We start from the raw sequence: 20,306 nt of genomic DNA on the forward strand, positions 1-20,306 counted from the left end.
GCAGTTTATCTGTACTAGGTCAAGCTGAATCCCCAATAAAACTTAAAACAAGAAATGAAGTAACAGGCAGAGTGTTTTCCTTCTCTTTTTGTGGAGGAAAAAAAAAGGGGGGGCATAAAAAGGAGAAAATAGCTAGTGCTTTTTCACAAATAGAGAAAAGTAAAAAGGATGCAGTAAACTGCAGGAAGACATGAAAGTCTGTCTTTTCCCATGCAAACGATCCTCAATGAACAGTTCCCCCAGTGAACAGTCAGGGTCACTCATCACCTCTGGTGGTCAGGTGCAGAGCGTGGCCAGTGATGCTCATAAAGCGCTGTTTGTCTGTCTCTCTGAGAGCCCGAGTCCTGCTTCTTGAGAATTTCCAAGTGCACGGATCCATCTCATTTTCATTCTACTCGCGTAACTCATTAACACCTGGAAAATCTTTTATAGCATTTAACTGCATCAGATGCACTGTCCGGCACATGTTTTCTTAATAGGTCTTTCACTGGGGCATTGTCAAAGAGCCCTTATGTCACAGCTGGGAACATGAATCTGTCATGTCAGTACTGTACCTTGTTTCAGACAGTAATAGTGTATGAGTGTGTTTTATGGAGGAGCTGAACATGCCCATATACTGCATTAGCAGGGAAGAATGTGAAGCTTGTTCTCCTAAATAAAGATTCAGGCTGGTGGTAGTAGAGTACTTTGTACCATTTAAACAGTGCTGCCTCTAAGGCATTGCACTTAAGGAAAGGGAAGTTTGAGGCAAGCGAGACACGTCTGAGTATTTCAGTGGTGTAATGCTGCTAGTTAACGATATGTCATTATTTACATTTCATTGGGAAGAAATTGCCAGAGGTTCCTAATTCAGCAGAAAAAACTTAACTAGAAGTAGATATGAAAGTCCTTACCCTGGGAATATTTGGTTTTAAAACAAGTTTGATTTAAATGTATTTGGCAATATAAGAAGGGGAAGAGAAGTAAATGTTTCCTAATTCTGCATGCCTTTTCTGCCTATTAAATCACTGTAAAACCCAGTTTTAAATAGATTACTTTGTAGCTCTGTAATCAGAATGCCTTGGGTAATTAAAAAACGATAGAACTGTGAAAACTGACTGCAACGCATGTATAAGACCTACTTTTTCACAGGAATTTTTAACATAGTTACATACATTTCATCTGAAAGTTAAATACTTAAAATTCACCAGCTACAACACTACCAAGCGTGTCGTGATGGTATTCCAAAAGACAGAGCCCACCTTTGAAAAGTGTTTGCAGACTTGAGAAACCGTAGCTGCTGGGAAGGAGTTGACTCTGGTCCTCATTTAAAGAATGAATGGATGAAAGGAGCATTTCATGCAGTCTCAGGAGGTTCCAGTTTTTAAACCACTTGTTTTACTTTGAAAAGCATAAGTATAGTTCGTATGCTAAGAAATAAATTAAAGGGATTTCAGGTACTCGAGGTGAAGGTACGCTGTCAAATGTGTTCTGTATGTTTTTTGTCTCTGTTGTTTTTGTAATAGCTCTTCAAAAGCCTGAGCATGTAAGGGTTGATACCCCAAACCGTAACCAGTCCAAGCTTGAGCTGGAATCAGTGAAACACTGAGGTGTCCACGTTACAGGACTGCCTTCTCAATTTCTCTCTTGTTTTTCTCCTTTTGGCCATTTGTGTTTTCTCCTGACTTCTCTAACTGGTGACAGCATTGAGGTGCTCTTGTTGGGTCCATGCCATTAGTTCATGTCCACGTCCTTACCAAAGAGGGAAGGAATAGGGCTAGTTAGTACTGCTGTGGGGCCCCTGCGGGCAACATGTGGATGTGTTTCACAGGAGGGCCTTTCTGTAAACTGTTTCACTTTTTTCAGAAGGGCTGAAGCCCTTCATGCTTCTGTGTAGATACCCAATGGAGCAAACACTCACCAAACTGTGCAAGGTTGGCCCTGCAGGACTATGCAGCACCCAACAACGCAGCCCAAGAGGTGCTAACAGTTTTCGAGTTGAGAGCACACTGGGGCTGAATTCTTCTACATTATTCCTTTTAGCCTACTACAGAAGCAAATCAAAGGTAAAAAATGAGTCTATGAAATGAAACTTTCTACATGCCTAGATGTTGTGAGACACAGTTAAGAGCCATAGCAATATGTAAATTAGTTACAGCAAAGCAAGTTAAGGATTGAGTGAAAGGTTTAACTATAAATTTCCTTGCTTGTATGAGTTTAATTTAGAATTGCAATCATGTAAGGTAATGTAAATTAAAATAGCAGTAGTAGATTACTAGTTGGCAAGTCTCTGAAGAAGAATATGGGTACCTCACTAGATTATTATATATGGAGTGCCTTCTGTGTGCTTAGCCCATTGCTGAAATTTGCCTATTTTTTAATTTTAAGATACCTTTGAAGAGGAGCAAAGTGCTTGAACGGGTGAAGTTCTGCTGATTCTCAGTGAGAATTAGGAGACTGACTTCTGAAAAGGGGAGCTTCCTAAATGAAAAGAAGCATTTCCCTACAAAAAAAACATTTGAAGTTTTGCCCCAAGCATCCTCCAATCCATTGCATAATCTGGAGGGCATTAACCATTCAAGTACATATTATGTATTGCTTGACCTGTGGGTACAATATATTAAGGCTTCACAGCAAAAATATGTTTTTTAGGAACAGAGCAAAGAAATAAGAAGGAAATCAGCATGCCTTGTGAAGGACGTGTGAAGGGCAGATGAAAACCTCCCCAGATAGAAGTTTGGAAGAGTGTGTATCAGTGGTGCATGACCATTTTAGTTGGACACTCAGTTTCTGTCAGAGGAGGGCTGCATGCATCAACCAACTCCCATATCTTCTGACAGGAGCCACTCCACTTGCCTGTTTGGTTTGTTCTTCCCATATGTATTTGCTGTAGTCTTATGCCTCCTTCAGAAGGTGGTTTGGAGACGGGCAAGCACCATGCAAACAATTAGGGGTGCCTGCTCCTCATAGACATCTCTCTCTAAGGCAAGGGGGAGTGAGCACAGGCTGGTAATTTTATTCTGATAGCAAGCCTAAACATCCTCTTTTCTGGGCACCCCATGGACACGCAGGGAGATCCTGTCAAATGACTAGTGCACATCCTTGATAACAACAAGGGGAAGAGCTATCAGGCCTATTGGAAAGGCAGCAGTCAACTATTGACATTATCAGACTAGTGCCTGTGGCCCACAGCCCTGCACACCTTACGTCCCTGTGACCCTCCCTGGGAGAAGGGGCATCATTGCCCTTGTAGAACAAGCTCCATGCTAAGCACTTGTAGCGGAGGAGGCACATAGGCACGGTGCTATAAGGAAGAGCTGAAATCAGCCTTCAAGCAGATGACGAGAGAGGATCTGTCAAACCACCCTTCAAGAGGACAGAGAGCATGTTGAGAGAAAATGATGATAATAGCAACAAAACCTTGCTGAGACTGAACAGAGGAAGAAGCTGCAGGAGGGCAAGGAAACAGAGGATTTGTATAGTGAGGCACAGAGAAGGAAATGACAAATGTCTTCATAAAATAACAGAGACAAAAAAGGACAGATCTGATCAGTGGCAGGTATAGAATTTGGCTCTGACTTGGAGAAGGACTAATATGAAAAGAAGACAAATAACTGTTTCACAAGCTTGTGAATGAGCCTGGCAGAAAGCAGAGCAGTTTGTGGTAACAGATAGAGGTTGGAATAACAGCATCTGGATCCCACAAGAAGTCTCCGGGGTGAGTACAGGGTATTGGAGGGGTTTTGTAAAAAAATCTGACTCCTAGGTTTGGGTGTGAAGTTTCAGGTTATAGCTCATCAATATTTCAAGAGAAAGGTGTCTGTCAGCAATGTTTCATAGATCTTGGGGTTATATACGTAATGGAACTCTTATATAGAAATGCTGGACTGAATCATGGCTAACTCTTCCTTCTGTAGTAGAGACTTTGGAAAGATTAATGCTCATTCAGGTGAGTTCAGGGGCATTGCTAAGGGAGATGTGTTAAATACGCTGTGGTTAAGGATCCACTGTTTTAGGTGGGCTAGTTGTGCTGACTCATGCGCATGGTACATCTCCACATGAAGTCGAGGGTGAAGGTACTGGATGTTAGATTCAAATGAGTAGAAAAGAGAACGGGAAGAGAAAAAAAAAAGAGACCCACTCAACACAGAGTTGTCAGTCTGTGCTGGTCAGTTTTCCTTGCCCATTTGCCCCATATAGCTCTTCAAGTGCCCTCATGCTTGCTGTCATGCTGCTCTGAGGCAATGGAAGAAGCTCCTATTAAGACACGTTTGTGTTTGGATGACTGCTAAATACCTGACTATTATTGAGGCAATGAATGAACCAGGGCTAATAGTAGCAATACACAGTAGAGCTATCAACTATTCCATATTAACTATTTGCTATCTCCATCCCATTCATGTGTTTCTTACTTTTGGGAGAAGGCACTCCATTGCATTACCACTGTAATCCCTTATGGGCTGTATAGGTATTTATGCAGAATAAACATATATAGGGATGTATGGCAGGTAGGTGTCTTATTTTTAAATACAAATTCCTAGCCTAGATTTCATTAAATTCTGTTGTCAATTCTAACAGTCAACTCTTTGATTACAAGGACCTTGTTCTATTGAAACATTAATAATATCAAAAATAACTTAGAGGGTGTTCTATTTGTTTTCTTCTTCAGATGGCAATTTAGTAAAATGTCAGTAAAATGGTCATAGATAACTATTTCAAATAAGTTTTTATACAATTTCTTGTCTTTCTTTTTGAAGCTATGAGTGCTTCAGTGTTAATGCCTTTGCAGTTGGTAAAAAGTGACTGTACCAGGAATGTATGGCTAAGAATTTTGAAGCTGCTGTAGGATCTGGACACTTAACTTCCCATTATTTTTAATGATCACTGAGCATCCAAATTCCCCATGTAGTTACAGTTACCTACCAAATTGTCCTCAAAGAGTTGGTGGACCAAAACTGGTTTTATTCTGAGATAAATTACCTTCTTTTCTCCTGGAACTTATCAAGTTATTTATTGAAGAAGCAATTACAAACTGTCATAACATATTTGACTTACTGGCTGTAAATATCCAATTTATCAGCCATTATGTGTATTTAAAAGTGGTTTTAAGTCCATTGGTCTCTCTTCAGGAGCTATCAAGAGGGGACCGAACCACTTCACTTCTGCCTTAAAATATCATCCTATGCTTATTGGATGATTGTTTTATTGGTAGACCCCCTGCATTGCAGGGCTCCAGGAGAGTTAGAAGGAAGTCTGTTTTCTCATATGTTAATGATTGATATCATCTCTGGCTAAAGAGATATCTTTGGTTCTATACGCTCACAGGCTATTCAGACACACGTCTGAAATCATTGCTTTGATGAACTTCTTTCTATGAAAATTTACTCATCAGGGTACCATTTCACAATGTCAGTCTGTTACTTGAAGAACATGTACATGACGCAGTGAAGTCGTATACAAATTAGAGCAATATTTTATACAGAGATTATTCCTTTCTGATTTGCTTTACTGCATAGATAAAGACCACTCAAAAATCATTCCCCTGCTGCATAACCCTACTGCCAATACTAACTTTAGTAACAATCATACAATTCTCCTTTAATGCTAGCAATCTCCATAAGGATAAGAAACACAGGGTAATGTAATGCTGCATAATCTGTATGTTTAACGTTAGGAAAATCTCTCATCAATGAAGAAAAGGTAGAAAGTAGGTTTTTTCAAAGCTCAATACTAGATGAAAGTATTTAGAACAGAGAAAACATCAGAAAACTGCAAAGGAGGATATATTTGAAAGTTCTGGCCATATTGACCAATAAACAATTTATGGAGAGAACACAAACAAACCGTTAGAATATTTTAAGACCGTAGCTTCTGACAACTATACTTTATTTATGACTTTGCAGTACAATCTTCTCCAGTAATGTTTACAGGAAGTAAAAAAAAAAAAAAGATGGAAAGGGGGAAGAGGCAGCATTTCCAGTGTTTTATCCTCTTGTCCTGTGTCACGTGTGGGGTATTGTCAACGTCAGTAAGATAACTTCAATATTCTTCTCTCAAAAAAACCTGGAAATAGAAAAAATCACAGATGTGGCATGTTAAATATTTAATGAAAAAGAGAGAAAAGAATGGTACTGCTTTATCTGAAATTTGTGCAATGATGGTGCCAATAAACGAGAGCCGCAGCCACAGGCAAGTGAGGCAGGGATGGGGTGGGAGAAGGGTTCAACCTTAATACTACATCTGCCACTGCTAGGCACCCCATTGGCAAAGCCAAAGATTCCACGATCTGATGGGATTATATCTCTAGATAAGAGCAATTTTTGAATTTGGTTCCAAATCTCCTTATACAACAGGGATTTTGTTGCTTTTGTCCACACAGTGGACCTGGGTGCTTGAGGAAATGCATGAGGTTTAGGTTTCTGAGACCAAAGCACCAGGCAAAGGTACAACTTCTATTAATAGTTATAATTTGCATTTTAGAGATACCTGCAGGTGCCAGGTATGATGCAGACACCTGTGCTGTGCAAACATGTAGGACATAGGACTGCATCAAAGTGCTGGGAGATCACAGTTCTGTTTTGCTTGCTTAGATTTCAAATCATCATGTTTTAGAAGGAAACCAAAGACTTTTGGAAATGCTCAGACAAAAGAGCTGTCAGAGCATTCACATTTAGGAATGAATAGGTCAAGATTTTGATTTGTGTCTCTCAGAAAGTCACAAGAGAGAGCCCTGATCTGAGAAATCTTTCACTGGAAAATGTTGAAGTTCATATGCTTCTGGTAAAAAAAAAAAAATATATGCTTTTTTTACTTGAAGGAGATTATATCTAGAAAATCAAAATGTTGCTGAACAATTCTGACCACTGGATTAAAAACACAAGGCAGAGTGAAAGTAGGGCATGCTCAGAGAACAGCACGGGCCATCAAGGAGCAAGATTGGAGGGGGAGAAGCCAAACATTGGGGCTAGCCCCCTGGTTCCCATTCCCGTACTACCAGTTCAACATCCCAGTTCACCAGATGTCTTCCTCTTTTTATCCTAAGCCGGAGTTTCTGAGCCACGGGTTGCCAGCCCTGGAGTTGAGAGGACAGCAGCTCTCTTTGCTTTTGACACCCACCAGTAACACCATATGCATAAAGCACTAAGGGGTGCCAGTATAAACCCTGCTGTAACGAGTGTCCCTTTTGACATCTTGGGATGGAGCTGTCACACCACCCCATAGCCAAAGAGGGCTCCTTTTCTGGGAAGACCCTTTGCCATCTGAGCACCACTTTCTAAGCACTGCTTCCAGCCCACTGCTGGGGAAACACTGGTGTCAAAAATCTGGAGTAGAAAAAAAGACTTCAGGAGGGCCTTAACAATATCCTTCTGCTTTAAAAGACACTCTGACAGTTTTGGTTAACTAGGCAAGTGTGCCTCTAACAAACCTATTGAGCTTGATAAATGGTTCTCTATTAATATCCTAATTTTGCTGGATCTGATGAGCAGCTTTTGGAGTTCAGAGGCAGAAAAAGACTGCTTGAAAGATGGCTCTTACAAGAAGCTAATTGCATGCAGGGTGTTCCGAAATATTAGGTCAGTTCCTGTTCAAAAGTTGTGTGTGTGTTCTTCTTTAGAGGCAACAAAATTAATTCTTCTGGGCTTGGGAAAAAAAGGACTACTTTGATTTTTCCCAGTTAATGTACTGTCGAATCTTACTTCAAATAACATTTTTAAGTTTTAAAAGATTCCACAAAGGAAGGGATATCATTTCAAGGATGAAGGCTGGTGTAAAATAATTCCAACAAAATTGATTGTGTTAGAGGCACTATGTTTATATGACTTTTGTAAAATACTGCTTTTTTAATGCTAATATTTCAGCAGTAGAAAAGAAATATTGCATTTGAATTCTCTTCTGGACACATGCATAAAAATACCATTTACACCAGTACAGCAATGAAAACAATGTGATTTAAGTGGGGAGAGATCTTTCCCCATAGGCCATATTCCAGTTTTAATTACACCCTATCTATCTTAAAGATCCAGAATTTACTATCTCAGGACAGACTGGTGTCTGGGAAAATGGCTCATGTCAGTATTTCAAAGAAAGATGTATAAAATCTTTACAACATGGCATGTCTCTGTTATTCTGCTCTTTAATACAGTAGGGCAAGCTCGCTAGTTTCCCTGGGGTAATGCTGGTGAAATTAGAATGAGGTTTCACTCAAAGAGGGTCTGAGTTGTGTTCATAGAAACTGATTTTTGGTTGCTTGATGGTCTCTGCTTTTTTTTAATTAATTTTTTGTTATTGTTGTGTTACAGTGATGACCTCCCCCTTTGGCTTGGTCATTCTATCCATAATGGTAGACCTTGTGTGATTCCCGATGAGGTCTCTACCTTATTAAGAGTTTTATAGAAAAGCGTTTATTTCCAGTGTGCTTCTTGATTCCCAGGTGTAAAATAATTTTTAAAACCAACGTTACTATGAAAAGAATGATGAAAAGGATTGCTTACAAATAGTACTTTTAAAACTTGCAGTTGTGAAGGAAGATTAATCTAAAATGCTTTTGAAAGTCCTTCTTTATCTACACATCACACTGAGACTCTAGCTTGATACTGGTGTTCTTACCTGGTATTCTGCCTTGATAGTCCCACTCAAAGGATTCAAAAGGCAAGCTGTAATAAAACAACTAGGTTTGATCACAAAAGTGTCAAATTAAGTATTTTCCTGTTGGAAAAGGGAGTTCATTAAATTTGAAAATATTCATGGGGAAAATAGACCTTTTGGTAAAGTGCTCCACAGAGGAAAATCTGGCTGACATATATATTTTGTATTTGGGATGAGATTTTGCAGTGGTGTGAAGCATCTTGAGAACAGCAGCACCATGGGACTGTCATGCCTGGTGGGGCTCTAAGCTTGGCTGGGGAGAAGGACCCATGGGGTAGATGGAGACAAGTGGGCCAAGAATATCAGCTCCCAGCTGTGGTGTTTTAGGTGGAATCAAGGAGCAATGTCAACCACATCCCTCCTGTCCCCCCAACATCAAGATGATTCATTTCATAACATGGAAGTTAACATTTTTGCCTTTTAAAACTGCTTTTTAAAATCTTGATGGAGAGAAAAATTGCATCATTTTGGCATTTTAGCCTGACTTGGAAGAAATGCCAAATACTATAACTTCTTGCAAGATGGAAATTTTGGTTTTCCATCTGATGTAAAAGTTATATGATCATAGTAAATACTCTATCTTAAATCTCTTGTAAAAGGAAAAATAATAGGTACTGCTACATTTCTTTTCAAGTGATCCTTAGCTAATCTAGACTTTGTAGTTGGAGTGAGATTGCAGCCATCACTCTCTGTGATTGTGTGTGCACGAGACTGGAGAAATCATAGGCATCTGAACACATGCTCCAAAGTTTCCGTCATGCAGAAGAATATCTTCAATATTAAATCCCTCCAATATCAGCATCCTATAAAAGTAAACTCTAGGAAACGTGTCAATTAAAAATATAGCAGAAGAGAGAAGGAGTAACCCCCAAGAGAATCTCCTTCGTGAGTGCAAAAAGTTTTGCCGTTTAGGGAACCAGCCCTTCCCAGTGAGATGAGCCCTTCCAATGGGCTCCTCAGAGCAGGGAATTCCAAAAGTTCCTTGGCTTCAGGAAAGTGAAAGTGACAGTCTTTTAATGCAGGGTGAGAGGTCCTGCCCTGTCCTTTCTATCTACTGAAGACTCATCCAACTAATGTATTAGTTCTATTATTTCTGCTGATGTTATACATTAGATCCTTACACTGCATTTCTACCATATACCTGTCTTCTTTTCATAGCCTTCTGTTTCCCTGTCTTACTTGATAATGACCATAAAGGAGGCTTGCTATTATGCGTGTTTTTAGCCTGAGCTTGTCCATAGTATTGAACTGTAGAAGTACCGTTTTGTGCAACCTGTAGGACGAAGACACAAGGCTAGAAAAGTTGCATCTGCCTTCCTTTGTGTACTGTTCTGATCTATACTGAAAGCATGCAATATGCTTTAAATGTTTCCTGAACACACTTGTATCTCTAGCAGCACATTTGCCCACTTACATATTTCAAAACTTACATTGATATCTTCTTTTCTATCCTTCCGTGGTGATTGCTTGGAGATAACCTCAAGATGACATGACATTAATCAGAAAAGGAAAGGAAAAAAAAAAAGCCTATGATAGAGTAGGTTTTACTATGTATTGTCCCAGCATAGCAAAGCATCAGGCTCTTTAGAAATGTTGTGCATGTGCTCAAAGCTGGACTTGAACCACTTTCACACATGAAAGAGATGCGATTCTAGTCCATGATCGTCTCCAACTCCCTGTGACAATCTGTGAAGTTTGCACCTTTGTAGCAGCCAGCGGGAAGCTCCACCTTCTGGGAAGCCAGGCTGAGACCTTGGCACTATAAAGAAACCCTCAGAAACTAATGGCCATCGCAAACCCCACCACCTTCTCCTTCACAAGCAAGGTGCTTCTTTTTTTTCCTTCCTAACATATGGCAGTGTGTAGATTTAAAACAACAAAAACAAAGCCCTGCCAAAACAAAACACTACACTGCATACCCAGCTCTCCCTTGGGAGTAGGATGAGAGGGAGAATGAACCACACAGGGCAGATGTTGGCCGTTTAATGCTCTGCAGGAAGGCACTCGGATGCTACAGTGACGTATGACCCCATGGGGAGCAGAGCAAAACAAATTCCTTGACCCCCTTCTCAGCAGCGTGAGAAACAGGGCTGATGGAGGGGTGGAAGCAGTCAACCTAAAAAGATGACCAGGAACAAGTGCCAACACTAGGCAGCTGTAGTGTTTCCACTAGGTAACATCCTTGCTTTGGGGGATTCAAGTGGGACAGAGCCCTGTGGTGGGTTTCTTTTTGGGCATGGTTCCACTCCTGTGTGCGTGTGCCAGCATCACCCAGTCTAACCCAGGCAGCATACACAGCAAAAGTTCAAAGCTCTTGGATTCCTCTTCATTGCTTTTTTAGGGATTGCCTCTGATCTTTGCTTTTCATCCCTGGATTTATTTGGAAGCATTTCTCCCCGGCTTCTTCACGTGGCTGGTTGCATGCTAATTCATTTTTCTGGTATTCAGTGACCATCCGCATTGCTTTGTACATAGTTTACATCTTCCCGGGCCGTAATGAAACTGAGACTTGAAGGAATAACTGGATAAGCAGGCCTCTCTCTCCAGCTGTCATCTCTACTTGTGGCAGCAAACTGGTGTTTCATTGTAAAAGATGTTAATTTCAATCTGAGCTGTGGCTGTGTTGAGAGGAGCATAAAAGGAATTCTTGATTATCTATATCAGTACCGTTGTCCCTGGGGACAGGCTCTGAATCTTCAGATCACATATGGCAAGAGTGCTGTGATAAAATATGCATCAATAAAACTTTGCAATTTATGATAATAAAGGAGTGGAAAGTTTTATACACTGTGATAATTATTCCTGACTGGTATTTTTTCCTTCCTTTCGTTCTTCTGAACGCCTTTATTTTTAAGCCTTTCCTGCGTGTTGGAGCAGTGATTGCATCATTGAAACTACAGGTTCACAAACTGGGGGGCTCACCTTGTTTCTCGGTCCCCCCACCTTCTGTAGGCATCAGTCCGCTTCTGAAGCAGCAGGAATTTGCCCTCTTTGGGAAGGCTCAGCAATACTACAACTCCTCACTCTTCTTCCTCTTCTGTGCATGCGGACACACTACATCCAGCATGAATTTCGGAGTACCTTCCCAAAAGGAAAAAATTATACTTCTCTGATCTTCCTGTGCATATCTCATTATTACAATGGATGAGAGCTGCATACTTGTGCGTGAAGGTAGCATTTATCCCATATCGCGTGTCACCTGCATTGTTTAAAATTTATTTCATTTAAATACAGGTTTTATTCTTTTGAAGTAGGGAAAATAATGATGTTTACAGTCCCAGGAAGTATAAACAGTGGACTATTAAATACAGCCAATATATTATCTGTGACCTTATTTTTTTTCCTCAGCTCATTATATCTTTGGTGGCCATAGTATGAGAGACCCTGTCTTCTGCCTCAGCACACTTGATAGCAATTAATCATATAGCTTGAAACGTATGGCCTGACAGTACAAACCGCTTGCGTGCTTGGGTTCTGACTGACTTCAAAGGGACTTCCACATGTCGTGTTTACAGGCAGCTCTCCTTTACTGAACACCCTCACTGACATGTTTGCACAGCGTCTAGCACAGTGGGATCTCAGGCTTTGCTGGGACATCTAAGCCCTGCTATAACACAAATAGTCATTAGTATCGTCTGTCTCGTGTTTTCCTTTTTCTTTTTTTTTTTCCCCTTAGTATTTTACTTCAGTTGGCCTAGCAGAAATAAATCAGCCGCTTTTATCCTTTTCTAGGCTTATTTCTCCACAATTAAGGATGAGCTGGGAAACTACTTATGGTAAACAGTTTAGCCATCAAGCTATGTCTCAAGAATGTTTTCTTTACTCATGCTCACTTGACTAAATTGTGTGCTCCTGTGCAATGGTAGTAAAATACTCATCTTGAAGCACATGCTTATTTCCTATTGACTTCAATAGTATTTAATCACCTGTCTGAGGTTCAGCATGTCCTGAAGAGCTTTGTGTATTTGGGATCCAAGGTCCCCTTGAGGAAATCCATACCTATGTGGTCCTGCACGTTCAGCCTTTCCCCAGGTTTCTTCTGGTCCCTGAATTTTATCAAAAGCGATGAGATTTAAATAATTTGTGTGAGTTATAAGTGGACTTAAAAAAAAAAAAAGTTCTGCTGAATGTGGGCCTACTTGATTAGAAAAGGACCCAAATGTGTAGCAAAAAGAACAGATCAATTTCAAATAGGAAGGCTATTTGAAAGTACTTTCCTGTTTTGTAAAGCTGTAGTTGAAAAGACGAGATATAATACTGTTATTTCCACCTTAAGGAGTGATGAGAGATTTAGGTTACAAAAATAATAATTTCTAATTTTACAGATGTAAAGAGGAGTGGATAAGGCCAGCAATGAAAAAAAAAAAAAGATCTTGTGTGTTTTTTTCCTACATCTGCATTTGTGTGAATTAATAGGAAATTACAGACTATTAGAAAGCTGATTGAATTTTATTTCTTAACTTTGTTGTTTTTCATTAGGGTGATCCTAAAAGCAGGTGGCTTTCAATTAGTTTTGTTGACAGTGCTGGCTAATGTTGTAATGATCCTTGGGAGGGGGAATATTGCAGTAGGGGTAAGCTAGGCCAGGCAGAGAGACAGAGTACATAACCACTGATTAACTCATGTAGTCATTAAAAAAAAACAAAAACAAAAACCCCAAAAACTAAGAAGAAGAAGGGGAAGTAAAAACAACATGCAACCTGAAAGAGGATTGTAAAGTATTTCTGCACTGCAGATCAGACCCTTGAGCTTTTGTTACACTGTGCATATCATATTAGATGGTATATATGAGCCAATTGCATATAAATCACATTCTCCCAATCTTGCAAGTCCTTGTCACAGAGCATATTTAATTTAACATTGTAATATTTATTTTCTAAAGTTGTAAGTAGGCCAAACATACCCAGTAAAATGAGCATTCTGCCACAGCACAGCGCCTGACCTACACGCCAGTAGAAAATTAACCCTAATTCATCTTCATAGTGACCCTATGCCAAATAGCTATTTCAGATGCTCCGTTCCTGCCCTTCACTGACTTTGTAAAGTGAAGCTGTAGCAATTTTGCCTAATTCAGTTTGGATTTTTAATTACATCTATTCCATTCATTTGTTTCCACTTAAAACCATCATGTTGCGCTTGGGTGACTTGTAAGCAAGCTTTGCTTGGTCTTAGTATCCTTTAGGGACAGGCTTAAGCCAGAATGCGTGTATGTCTGTTGAAACCATGTCAAATGGGAACCGCTATCTCAGATTTGAACTAGAAGGCTTTGTTTTCTGACACAAAGGGTCAAAGTCTGCCTATTTATTTCCATGTGTCCCTTCCCTCCCCTTCCCTCACTCCCATCAGGATTATTTTAAATTCACATTATGGATGAGCGTTTGTGTGCATACGCGCAATTCACTGAAAAACAGAAGCCCTTTATTGTTCAAAGCTCCTCTAGAAGTGATTTGTTTCAGGCATTCCTCTCACAACCATTTGCACATCTCTAAAACCAGCAAGATTTCAGTCAATCTGCTAACAAAGTCTGTTTTCAGACGCCGTGTAGAGAAACCTGAGAAGCTTCAAATGGTTTTATTGTCTGGGTTTTTTTAATTCTCGATAAGAATTAGTCGCAATTGATTAAGAACATGTGTGCTTATTTCGCCTATTATTTGAGCGATAAATACCATGTTTTGCATTGCATCACAATGCAGCTGGTTCTTCTGCTCCTCCCAAGATTAACAGAGATTGTATCTGATTTCTGTAATGTTTTCTACATTTGTAGAAATGGGCATATTTGGACTGCAATGAGGATGCAAAGTGAAAAGGCTGCAGAAAGGACGCTGAGATAAGGCAATCTAAGTCTTCTCACTGAACTCCTGCCAGGCACAGATGAAAATGTTTCGTGACAAAGTCTATCAAATTGCATTTATCTTGTGAATGCAAATTATTCCTAAGAAGTTACAGTATGGGAGGAAAAGGTGAAATTTATTTAAATTAAAATTATTTAAAAAAAAAAATCCTGGATTTATCAAAGTCAGGTGACTTCTGATTTTGACATTACAGGCACAAAAGTAAAGCTTAGCTGTCATTTCCTAGCTGTAGCGCAGCTCTGCTTATGAAGAAAAATTGGACCATATGGGAGCATATGGAAAAACCAGAAGGTTAATATTTGCGGGAAAGTACCTCCTACAGGTGGCATTATAATTAACCTTGTGGGTCCTGAGCACACACGCCAATCAAGCCTGCGCGCGTGCCACGTCCCGGCGTGGGACAGGAGCCCGGCTCCCATGCCAGGACCACCGGGAGCCTCCCAGCCACCCCAGGGGATCGGGGCTGGTCCTAGGCAGGGGGTGAGGCTGCCATGGTGCCCTGGGCCACCCTTCCCCACCAGGGAGCCACCAGTGGCAGCGTTCCCCTGTGTCCCCCGTGCACCCGGTGGCCAAGGTGGAGGCTGGCTGCTCGGGACAGGATGTGGGGCCCCCAAAGCTGAGGCCATGCTGTCAAGTAGCCCTGTGATCTCCTGCAAACCTTGTTGAAATAGCAGTTTGGAAGCGGCTTTCTCACCCCCTGTGACTTCCCACTCCTTCTCGCCCTGGCACGATCCCTGTGCCTGGGGTCTCGCCAGCTGGGAGAGGAGGGGGAAGCTGTGCTGCAGTCTGCTTGGCCTCGCTTCTCCTTGTTGCCTGGGTTATTATTAAAGGGCTGGTAGGACCTGGCTTTTTATGGGGTTTTGGCACCCTCCTTCCCATATTTAGGGCAGGAGTTGGATGTCTCTGTGTAAGATACAACTCTGTGTCCACCTCTCCTCCAGCCCCATGGGCAGCTGAAACCATGCTGACTGTCCCCTGGACAGCTAAGCGTAGAGAAGGCAAATAAAAATTAGGAGTAGCCACGCAGAGGGTCATACGTCTGGGACATTGGCATATGGGACTACATGGTGCTAATGCATGTGGGTCGTGAGCTGAAGAGGGAGGATAGAGAAAGTTGGGGTCAAGACTGGGCAAATGGCTGGACCCATATTTTTCCGGCAGAATGTCTGTGCCAAATACATTTGACCAGGAATTACTGGGGAGAATGCAGAAATAGGTGTAACTGGATAAGTACATCTTAAATAACAAGAACGAGCACAATCAAAATGTACTCACCTTTGAAAAGATTTGGAGCTTTTGCATAGCTTTAATAAATGCAATTTGCAGAAACAGTGCAATGTTTTAAAATAAATGATCCTCACAGAGCCACAAGCTATGATTTATCTTTAAGCATCCTCACGCAGTGTGGTTTATTAAATTTCAACCTTGGCTCTCAACTGTTCAGTTAATGTAGGTAATTAATTTGATTATCATTCAATCAGGCTGTTTTGTGACTGACTGAAATATCCCCATATTGTTGCTACAAATATTTCAGTTAGTTTGTATGGAGAAATCATAAAATTCCTTTTTTTTTTTTTCCCTTGCTTGCTTGTTTGTTTTATTTTATTTTTATCCTCACTATCTTTCTTTCTGGCAGTAAGTTGTTCTACAGTACATAGTGTGGGATTACTAATGCCTGCCCTAATGCTTTAATGCTTTTTTTGAGCACACAGTCCGTGTTCGTTCTTAGCTATGCATGCATCTTCTAGTCACATTAGGTGATCTTATTTTCTTTCCTTTTTCTTCATGCAGAAGATAAAGCAGAAGGAAAAGTGTGGACATCTTGTGTTTTACATTGCAGTTCTTAATGACTATACGAGTATTACTTTAAAAAAAAAAAGTACTAATTGTAAAAAGCTGTCTGGCTAGAGTATAAGGATGAAAAGTGTTATGCATTAGTACATTAGATTCTATTACACTTCTTGGTTGCAAAATTATATACTACGTACATTAGTTTAGAATTAGAGCACAATGCAAGTACCTAAATATAGTGGAAGGCATTCTCACCCTATTTACTTCTTGTGACAAAATAGGTGGAGTTTTTTCTTACTAGCATCCGTTAGATGTATTCTGCTGTAAAACTTCAACCGAGTTGTTGAGATGAAGGTAGTTTTCTGTGGTGTCATCCCATCCAGCACTGTAGGCAGTCTGCACACCATGCGTTACAGAGGACACCTGGTCCAGCCTCTTACTGGAAGGGGCTAGCAAAGGCACCTTTGTAAGAAGAGGTAGTAACCATTGTTGGGCCAGGTGATAAAGCTGGGCAAGCTTTTGGACTCATAATTTTGATTCAGCCTATCTAATGAGGGTATCAGCCTATCTAATGAGGGTATATTAATTCTGCTCACGAGACTTGTTGCGTGACACCAGTACTACTCTCTCTTACTATGCACTGCACTCTTCTGACGAGTTCCTGCAACAGCACTGACATTCTGAGCTGGTACAGATATGTCAAAGTTAAGAAGGCAAAGCAACAAAAAAATAAAAATAGGGCTTTTTTAATTGATGTGGTCCTTATTCCCTTCCAAGACCAACTGCATACTTTGAATTTAGGATGTTCAAAATAATTTTTTTCCAGGATAGAAATTCCACCTTGAACTTCTAATAATAGCTTAGCATGGATTGTTGGTTTCACTTATGAAAAAGGTCTCTAAAATTGTGTTCAGTCTTGCTTCAAGCCTTCAGGAGTATTTCTTCCCAATTTATGGAGTGCATTGCAGTGGGTGCTAGTAAATCCAATTATTTTATGAAAGTGACTGGTAGACTACAAGGAAAAGTCCTTTCTTATCTGGCTAAATGAGATAGCCAGATACCCCGATTTGTTCTTTGTACCAGCACAAGTAACCTATTGCATTTCAGCCCAATGGGCAACGTTTGCTGCAGAAGGATAACCCTGGGAGCCTGTAGCAATTATGTTTCTTCTTCTCAGTTCCCTTTGCCCTCCCCTGCCCTGGACGGGGAATGTCTTCAGAAGGTTATGGGGAAAGATGTGATAGTGGAAGTGCAAAGCTGTCTCCTCTGACAGCAGACTTCAGTCATTGCTGATGTCAGTCTTCAAACAGGAAATATTTGCTTATAAAAGTAGAATTGAAAATTATCAAACATATCTTAAGCATCAGGCCTGGATCCAACTCCACTGAATGTAATTATAATTTTAGGACTGAATTCCATTGAAATATTAGGCTCCCTAATGCCTTTAGGACAAGTAGTAGACAATACCAGTTGACCGTGGAGGAAAACGAACTACCCTACATCCTACCCTACTGTTATTTATTATTAAGAGCTATCTCCCAGGATGTGGTGGGTACTGGGATACACACTCCACAAAAACATATAGGAAGACTCAACCCCTTTAGGAGAGAGCTTCAAACTCTTAAGTACCAGGTCTAGGTCCCTGTGGAAAGTTTTTTCAAAGAATTACAGGCTTTTATTTTTTCCCCTTATATTTGACCTGGCTAACAAATAGTCATAGATCCTCTTGTCAGGTTCTGTATGTCACAGGGTAGATGAGGTGCATGCTTCTTCCCAAAAGCTATGTATCCCACATATAGAGTAGACAAAATGTAGTATTTTTTTTCTCCGCTTTTTTTTTACACTATTGACAGTAAATTTTATTTAAAAGTGCCATTAAAGTATTGTGCATTATATTATTTTGGTTTTAATAAAGACATAGAAACTGTTCTTAATAAGTACTATGGATCAATTTAAAATAACACTGCTTTTGAATTGCTGCAGAGGACACAATCTTATTCATGTATCTTCACCTAGTTTTCCATTGCAGTGCTGTATTACTGTTGTTATTAAATTCAGATAGCATTCAGATTTTACGGGTGCTGGAGGAACAAATGAAAAAAGCAAGGCTGATGTTCCTGTGACTTGAGAACCTGAGTAGATGCTATGTTCAGACAAGGTATACTGGAAAGAGATGAGTTAAGGCAGCAATAGGTCATGGTAATGGTATTGTAATATTGGAAATGTAGTTCTTGATAACATAATGGCTCTTCTCTTGAAGGTAGGCATCTGAAAATAAATAGATTACAGTTATTTGCCTGTTAACCTCAGTGTTATTAGATGTCAATGAGCAGTTGGAATAGAGCCTTCAGGAGTTACCTGACTGTAAACTAGAGGATATCTTAGGAACGCATTTCTTGTACAGGCCCTGGGGACAGCTCTGGGGGACCAGAACACATGCAGTCCCAGGCTAGCTGAGAAATAGGAGCAGTGTAGATGCAGAAAATGGGAAATTATATAAGAAAGTGGAACTGTTTAGGATCTTTAAAGCAAAAGGTTACTCTTGATCCCAATATACCTTGAATGTTGGTACTTTTGCCTAGTGAAATACGTTGTTAACTGAGACCAAAATGTTTGATTTGGGGGCTGAACAGAACCCCCTACATTACAGGCAGATTTTCAAGAAAAATAGAAGATGTGGTTACTTGTCCTGATAGCTAAAATCAGCCTTTACACACTCTGCTTGCTACTGCAGAATTAATGGGCATGCACATATCTTGCTAAGCTACTTTGAACTGTATTGAAAGACAGATGTTTTATTAATCTAATTCTCGTTAGACTACTTTGAACAAAGTTGTAAAGGAAATACTAAAATATTTTTGCTGATATTATAATAATTTACCTAAGTAACATTAGTAAAGCAGCAGATAATGGTGACAGATTGCCATGGAATATTTCAGGGAGCCAAGAGCAGGCTTACAAGAACACTGAATGAAGTCACTAGGGACTGCAAAGGTAAAATGAATTTGTGACTCTTAGATGCTGAGGTCTATCCCATAGTGAGATGGGAGAGCTCATCAGGGATTTGTTTCATATAACTTCCAAGTGAGAAGTAAGCAGAGAAACAGTTGGTATCATGAAAATTAACAAGATGCTCCAGAAGCAGTGCAATTAAAAAAGCCTGGAGTCCTATAGATTTGCTTTCTATATCCTTAGATGCCTGTGTCTCCTCTGGAGTAGCCTTATTGCCTCTGTTCTGGCTTCTGGAGTCTAAGCCACCCTGACAACATCTCAAGTTTGCCTCCCTGTGTCCCATAAGTGTCTGTGCAAAACTGAGACCTCTTTCAAGGTCTCCGGGATCTGCTCCATGACAAGAACCAAGCCACCCATGTGCTAGTTAGCCAGCTGCATCCGCAGGCTGCCCAGCATGGGCCAAACACAAAACACAATTACCTGGATTGAACTTGCTATAGGTTTTCTCTCCTATTCATTTGGAGCATGAATGGGGCATTCATTTGGGTCTTTCTTCTCCTTGCACAATTTCATATAATATGCATAGGGCCCTAATGATTTCTGGTGCTGTCAGCTCTGAATTAAGCCAGCTGAAACCGGATGAAATAACTGAAACTGAAATAAGCCCCCAGGTTTCAAACTGATTATGGCCAGTCTGGATGGACAGGCATAGATAGAGACCCCTGTCTTAAGGAGTAGCCTGTGAGTGCCTGAGCTCCCAGGGCCTCAACTTTGAAAAGGCTCTGGAGACCCATCAGTCAGTGCTGGGATTGTGCTTGATAATAGAGATGATCCTGTATTATGCAGCTTTGTATAGATGATCCAATCCCAGATCTCATATGGGAAAACCTTTTGAGGGGACAGGTATTTTCTGTACTTTTGTGGCAACAAGAAGCTCAGCACCCTGGGCTGCTGCATGTCCAGAAACTGACTGCTGTTTGCTTGCAGATAAGTCAGACATGGGCTGTAAATCTGATATACTGGACTGCATCTGCAGGGAGGCCGTACCTCTCTTGGGCAGCGTGCCTGCCCAGGCCCTGCTCCACG

The 20,306-nt window shown here is 40.6% G+C and overlaps 1 protein-coding gene across 3 annotated transcripts in view; it reads left to right on the forward strand.

Annotated features, from left to right (window-relative positions):
* Window positions 1-20,306, forward strand: part of CDH20 (cadherin 20, type 2) — a 133,668-nt gene that overhangs the window by 22,729 nt on the left and 90,633 nt on the right. The window contains exon 1 of one of the 3 annotated variants that reach the window (XM_014941059.1): window positions 3,572-3,697. The exons of the other annotated variants lie outside the window; for them this stretch is intronic. The gene's annotated coding sequence lies outside the window, so the exon portion shown is untranslated. Of the gene's footprint in view, window positions 1-3,571; window positions 3,698-20,306 lie in introns of those variants that run through there. 3 annotated transcript variants of the gene reach the window in all.

The sequence above is a fragment of the Calidris pugnax genome, unplaced genomic scaffold (genome assembly GCF_001431845.1).
Source record: "Calidris pugnax isolate Ruff unplaced genomic scaffold, ASM143184v1 scaffold8, whole genome shotgun sequence".
Classification (NCBI taxonomy): Eukaryota; Metazoa; Chordata; class Aves; order Charadriiformes; family Scolopacidae; genus Calidris; species Calidris pugnax.